This window comes from Octopus bimaculoides, chromosome 2 (assembly GCF_001194135.2).
Source record: "Octopus bimaculoides isolate UCB-OBI-ISO-001 chromosome 2, ASM119413v2, whole genome shotgun sequence".
NCBI classification, from domain to species: domain Eukaryota; kingdom Metazoa; phylum Mollusca; class Cephalopoda; order Octopoda; family Octopodidae; genus Octopus; species Octopus bimaculoides.
This window is the reverse complement of record NC_068982.1, coordinates 115,652,993-115,660,114: the sequence shown is the minus strand read 5'-3', so window position 1 is coordinate 115,660,114 and position 7,122 is coordinate 115,652,993.

Genomic DNA, 7,122 nt, shown 5'->3' with positions numbered 1-7,122 from the left:
CGAAAAGTAAAATAATAATAATTATTATTATTATTATTATTATTATTATTATTATTATTATTATTATTATTATTATTGTTATTATTATTATTATTATTATTATTATTATTATTATTATTATTTTTATTATTTTTATTATTATTATTATTATTATTATTATTAAGCTAAATCTTAACTTGGCATTCCTAGGCCTTGACCGGCAACAAAGTTAGAACTGTTGTCGTATTTGGGGTGATCCTTTACATGAAAATCTCAGCTAAACACACTCAGTGAATAAACCCTGTAGAAAATTATTCTTATTCATTGCAATGATGATAACTGATACCAATCCAAATGATGGCGTGAATGAGAAGGTGTCCAAGACACCAGATTTCCCGCACCCAACAGGGGTCCTTCAGAGGACAATGAAGTGGAAGACCAGACTCCACCCGGTCGTGATCCTTTCATAGTCATGATATGCATTGCAAACGCAAGTGGCTTGTCTATATAAACGAAAAGTCAATTAGGTGCCATGAACAAGCTTTACTAGACAAGAGCAATGGCAAATATAAAACTGTCGGCAAGATATCGTAAGAACTTTGGAACCAGTTGGGTATATTTTTACAGATTACTGACAATGGGCTCATGGGTCAAATAAGAATGATTCGGAATAGAGGCTTTCTTAATGAAACCTAAATTCAGACAATCAGAAAATGCCTCTGTAGTGATGATAACCTCAAGCGGAATAAAGTAGGTGAAGATCCGCGGAAGAATAGGCAAGGTGAAGGTGTAATAGAAGAGAAGAACTTGCGAGAAGGAATCAATATAACAGAGGGACCTAATGATAAGACTCGAAGAAATAATTATTCCAAGAGCAGAGAGCTATCCGGTGAATTTGAGAGGCTTCGACCGTGACAGTGGGAAACGCGCAACCCAAAAGATTGAAGGAATCCTGAAGTATATTCCAAAGAAAGACATATCGGAAACAAGGGACTTCATTAAATCTGCTTCAGTATTAGTAGGTAAACTGGTTGGAAGAAATGAGAGGAAATCTGACGGACAGAAGGAGCTATGATCGAAGCGGAGAATCGAAGGGGATATTGAAACCTTGCGAAAAAATCTGAGTTGCATAGAAGAATGGCCCGAAGAGCAATGGAAACATACTAAAGAAGGTGTGACGGCATATCTTGAAACAAAATACCATATAGAAAAGAGAGGGTTCAAAACTGTTATCGAAACGCTAAAACAACGTATTCGGGCAAAAACATTGAAGGTGTAACGCTACACTGCTCGTAAATCGCAGTTCCATTAAAACAGAGGCAGTTTTTACTAAGAGCTTAGGTGGAGACGCAGAGGAAACCCGCCAATTTTGGAACAACATCTTGGGGCAAGAGGCTTCCCACAACCACGGTGCTGAGTGGATTCATTCCGTGAGATCCGAAATCCATCACCTTGAGGCTCCTCCAAGGCAGGATCATGTACGCATAACAACGGAAGATGTTATACAGGTATGAAAACTGCCAAACTGGAAAGCGACAGAGCCAGATGCAATCCAAGGCTACTGGCTCAAGTGGTTTAGGTCAACACCCAAACTGGTTAGCAATTAGATAATTGACTACAGAGTGGTGCAGTTCCTGATGGATTATAGATGGAAAGACATCGTTGATGAAAGATCGGTCAAATGGTAATGAGGTTGGTAATTACCGACCTATTGCTTGTCTTAACCTCTAATGGAAAATGTTAACAGGCAGCCGCGTAGGGAAAATATATACGCTCCATGTGGAAAACAATCTACTTCTAGTAGAACAAAAGGGATACCGAAAAGGATCCAAGAGCATCAATGACCACCTTGTGATAGACAAGGTCGTAATGAAGAAATGCAAACAGCACCAAAAAACTTATGCACGGCCTGGATAAGACTTTAAAAAGACTTATGACATGTTGCCGCATTCGTGAATTCTGTAAACGCTCGACATGTATGAAGTTGCTGAGAACGTGCGTGCACTGATCAAGAACAGCATACCTATTTGGAAAACACGTCTTTTCTGTAACAAGCACTTAGCCGAGGTAACAATCAAAAGAGGTATTTTCTATGGAGATCCTTGTTTAACTTTGCTATTTGTTATAGCCTTGATTCTACTTTCTGTAGTTCTACGCTAAGTCAACGCGCACTACGAGCTAAGTAAGAAGGGACCTCGTCTCCACCACCTTCTCTTCGTGGATGATTTAAAACTGTTCACAAAACAGGGCATGAAATAGAGGGGCTAGTTGAGAATGTACTGATGTGCTGCAAGAATATAGAAATGGGATTTAGGTTCTCAACGTGTGCGGTGCTCACTTTGAAACGGAGTGGGGGAAGAGCATATTGTAGGGACATTGAATTGCCAAAAAGAGAGCGAATGGGAGACCAGCATGATGGTGATACAAGTACTTTGGAATCCTGAAGCGAGACAATATCTTGCACAGAGAAGTGAAAGACAAGGTCACCACTGCATATTTGAAGCACCTCAAACTTCTCTCGGAGTTAAAACTCAATGCAAGAAACCTTGTGACTACCATCAACATATAGGGCTTTCCTATAAGTAGGTTATCAACCTTGGCTAGGCGGCGCTCCATGTAGACAATTAAACTTCCGCAGACTATCCACGCCATTGTTATTGTTTTACGTCTTATCATGGATATAAAGCAGCTTGATGATTCAGCTATCGAAGTACTTACTGTGCCTGAGTTAAAGAAATATTTAAGATTATATGGACAGTATGTTACAGGAAGAAAGGCGGACTTGATTGAAAGGTTGAAAGGTATAAAAATTCTGTCGATGAAGAATGTCAACAAAGTAAATTCATCGGACGATAAGTCTGAAGTATCGGACGATACTTCAGACAGAAATAAGCAGAAGCTTATATCTCCTCTCGGTGAAGAATTGCCTGATCTTTGTAAGTTGCCGAATTTCACAGATAATGACATTTATAATTACCTCGTGCTACGGCTGAAATCAAAGCAACAGTTAAGGAGTGGCATATTTTACCACGACAGATACGTACACAGCATCGACTACCACGATGTGAGTGAAAGCTGCTCTCACTGTATTGTCCGGTGTCTGGTAATCCCTTCAATACCGACATCAAACCAAAAAAAGAATCCTGACCACAGAGTGTGGGTAATTATGTCAAAGGTCACTGGCAATGTGCATTCAGCTGATTGCAACTGTTAAAGCAAGTCACTGAGCATGCGTACATGTCATACGGGAGAGTTCCAATCAGGGAACAACCTTATAGGAACCCCCTATAGCTGTTGCTGTAGTCTGCTATAGTGCACCCATTCTGAAATGGACATGAGCGGAGATTGACCAACTCGATCGAACTACTCGAAAGACGATAGCAATGCATGGTGCCCTCCGTCCTAAGACGAACGTACGTAGGCTCTGCATGAAGAGGTGTAAAGGTGGACGTGGCCTGCCGAAGGATTTACCAACAATCGAGTTGAGACTGCTAACGAATTTCGATCACGAATAGCCAACGGGAGAGAAGAATCACTACTCCGCATAGAATTACATGGTCAGTTCCACCGTAAAACTAACAACTTAAAAGACCAGGAAGCATTATTGATGTGGCTCAGCAAAGGTGACCTTAAAAAGAAGACTGAAAGCTTAATCATCGCTACCCAGGATCAGGCATTCAATACCGACTCAGTGAAAAGTGATATACGTGGTCTGATCAATAAGTATCTGGACTGTTGCCATAGTAACGAAGCTAAAGCATGCAGAGTGAAGCCACTTGGCACAGATTGGCCTTGAATGATAGTGCGCATGCACACTAAGTTTTAAAGTTCTAGCTCACTTCTGCTGTTTACGGCAGTGCTTGGAAGGACGGTATGTAGCGTGTGATAGCTGCATTGACCATGACAGAGAAAGTTGAGCAGAGAATCTGCATCAAACTTTGTCAAAAGCTTGGTGGTACCTGCTTAGAGGCCTAAGCAAAGTTTTCAAAAAGTTTTCATTGTTCTCGACACAAACAAGACGATCTTGTGCAACTGAAACCCGAGAGTCTTTTTGGTCAGCTGAAAGCAGTTTTGGCACAAACTTAGCAGACACGCGTCTCATATCAAAATCTTCGGTGATAATGGACTGAACTGAACCGTAACTAATCTGCACATCCTCTGATAACTCTAGGATGGTGATTCGACGATTTCACCTCACAGCTGCACGCACATCAGCGAAGTTCTTCTCAGTTCTGCTGGTTGCGGGTCTCCCAGAACGTTCGTAAATATCGACATTTTTTCAGCCATCTTGGAAACATCTGGACCACTCGTACACTTGTGTGTGGCTCATACACTTCACTCCATACACTTTCTGCAACTTTGAGTAGGCCTCTGAACAGGTATTGCCATGACAACTTTCTCTGTCATGGTCAATGTGACGATCACACGCTACACACCTTCCTTCCAAGCACTGCTGTAAACAGCGGAAGTGAGCTACAATGTTAAAACGTAATGCGCATACACAGCAGAGTTCAAGGTCAATTTGTTCCCAACGGCTTTACTCTGCATGCTTTAGTTTTGTTACTATGGCAACAATCCAGATACTTATTGGTCAGACCTCGTATACCTCATAAGCGCAACGAACCTCTGCAAAATGTGAAAGAAGAAAGTCGAAAGTGTGACTCACATTATTAGTGCTTGTGAAAGTCTTGCGCAGAAAGAGTACAAGTGGAGACACGACAAGGTAGCCCAAAATCTTCACTGGTTATTATGTCGAAAATAACGAGATAACGGGGGCTTGGTATGAACATACACCGGAAATGATAATGGACGAAAACAGGAAGGCTTTGACTTCCAGACAGACAAAATGCTAGAGCACTGAAGACCGGATATAGTAGCCTTTAGGAGGGACATGAAAGAGTGCCTAATAATCGACGTGGCAGTGCCAGATCAACATATCATGAAAGAAAGAGAAAATATCGATAAATATAGAGACCTGAGAATTGAGATCGCTAAGATGTAGCAGGTACGAAAGTCAAACATAAAGGTTTCCCTATTGTCATCGGAGCATTGGGTCCAATACCACTCAACGTGAAGAAACATCTGGACACTTTAGAAATACCCTACAATCTTGGTGTATTGCAAAAATCGGCTTTACTTAGTACTGCACGCATACTGAGTACAGTACTGTCTGCCGGAGTTCCTTGCTGTGACTTGACGGACACTACAAACCACTGGTACACACTATATCTTCAGTCTACATCACAATATAGGATACTTTGCGACGTCTTCAATAATAATAATAATTATTATTATTATTATTATTATTATTATTATTATTATTATTATTATTATTATTATTATTATTGCCCTAGTGCAGTATCAGGCACTGGCTCTCATGACTTCTGATTTCAACTGATTGGAAGTGCTATCATGTACATTGTTTTGTCTTCGTGTAAAAGGTGGCTACAGCAAATATTCTGCTCAATACCACAGATTTGCTTGTCAGTTGTTTGACCATAAACAGTTGAGCTTGTCCTTTGGTGGCTAACGATATGTGCATCTCTGATCACGAGCAGAATTAGTGGGGAGCATTATAGCCTTGTGTTTAGGCAGAAGTAGCGAACGCCTATATCGCCTCAGTCATTTATTTCCACTTTTTGCTCCAGTTCTCATCCGACCAGATTGGAGCATCTGCTCTTCCACTTTTTGAGGAAAAGACGATTTTCACTGGTCAAGCGCTCCAATTGCTTCTATGAAGGATTGGGAGTTCCATAGCTTGTGATATGCAGGTATGCGCTGAGGCTACAATATCTCCTGCAATTCTTTGACGGTGAATAGGTGTGGTCGCCGTTTGTCAGACGCGTTTTTCTACAGTTGGTCTTCTTTAAAAGCTACAGTCCTGGGCCAAGCAAAGACCAAGACAGGGTGCTTGGAATCTGAAATGTCGTCAAGTGCTCGCAGCTCTCTACCAGTTGCGCAATGCGGTAGGTGGAAGTTTCACGTTGGCGTCCTGTAGAGGATTAATGTAGGATAAAAGCGGTAACGTTTTCAAGGAAAATCAACAGGCTGATACGTTCTTGATGACTTTCGCGCCAGACCACCCTAACCCTAATATCCAGAAATCCATGCCCTTGTAGTGCTATGGAGTGGGACCATTGTAGAATTCGAAATAAACCCTACAGACATGCAAATATCGTTAGCTCGGCCTGTTCGAGACGCATGCAGGGCAACAAATCCGTTTTGCATGCACAGGGTGTCCTAGTATTGGTGTTTTGTGGGAGTTATGTTGAACAGGTATCAACCTGATGAAACGATCCAGTTATCGGCCTGATAAAACGAAATACAAATCTGATCTAAATGGAATTTCGACATAAAATATGAAGGGACTCAATAAAATTACAACGTAATTGTCCGCTACTCTCCCGATTCTGTTATCCATTCGAACCACTATAAGGATTGTAAAGATATGTTAACTTACCATTGTCCTTGGTGATTGGTTTCTCAGTTTTCAGCTGAAGTGAGTTTTCAGTAGATTGTAGTTCTACTTTACTTGTTGACTGTGCCGGAAGGACGAGGCCACTTGCAGTATGTTCTTCCATAAAACAAGACAAGCAAATCAAAGACAGCATCACTGACTGGACACACATGCTGCAAAGGTGAGACGATGGGAAAAAGAACTTCAGCTCCATGGCACCCAGAACAAAAATTTCACTGATGCGTGCAGTATGAGTAGCAAGTCTTCAAAAATGTCTTTTATTCTCCTTCTAGTGTCACTGCAGTGTTGTTTATGTTTAATCTAAAAGTGCAGGTAGCAACTGAAAAATACACATACGTTAATGTAAATATGCCAGTAAGTGTAAGCCAACATACCTAACGTTGTTTACCATAACGATGCACGAAATGAAGTGCCTTTTCCAAGGGCATAACGCGATACCCAGTATTTGTATCAAACTCACGACTCCAGTCCGACCCCTCCACTTCGCACATCTTCCCTAACCGACCCATCCCCTCCTTCAAACGAGCCCACAACCTACGAAACCTCTTGGCCCACAGCTTCTTCCCTAACCCAATCTCCCAACCCGGCTCGTTCCCCTGCTCCCGCCCACGCTGCCGCACTTACCTTTACCTCTCCAACACCACCCTCCTCACCGACACCCATTA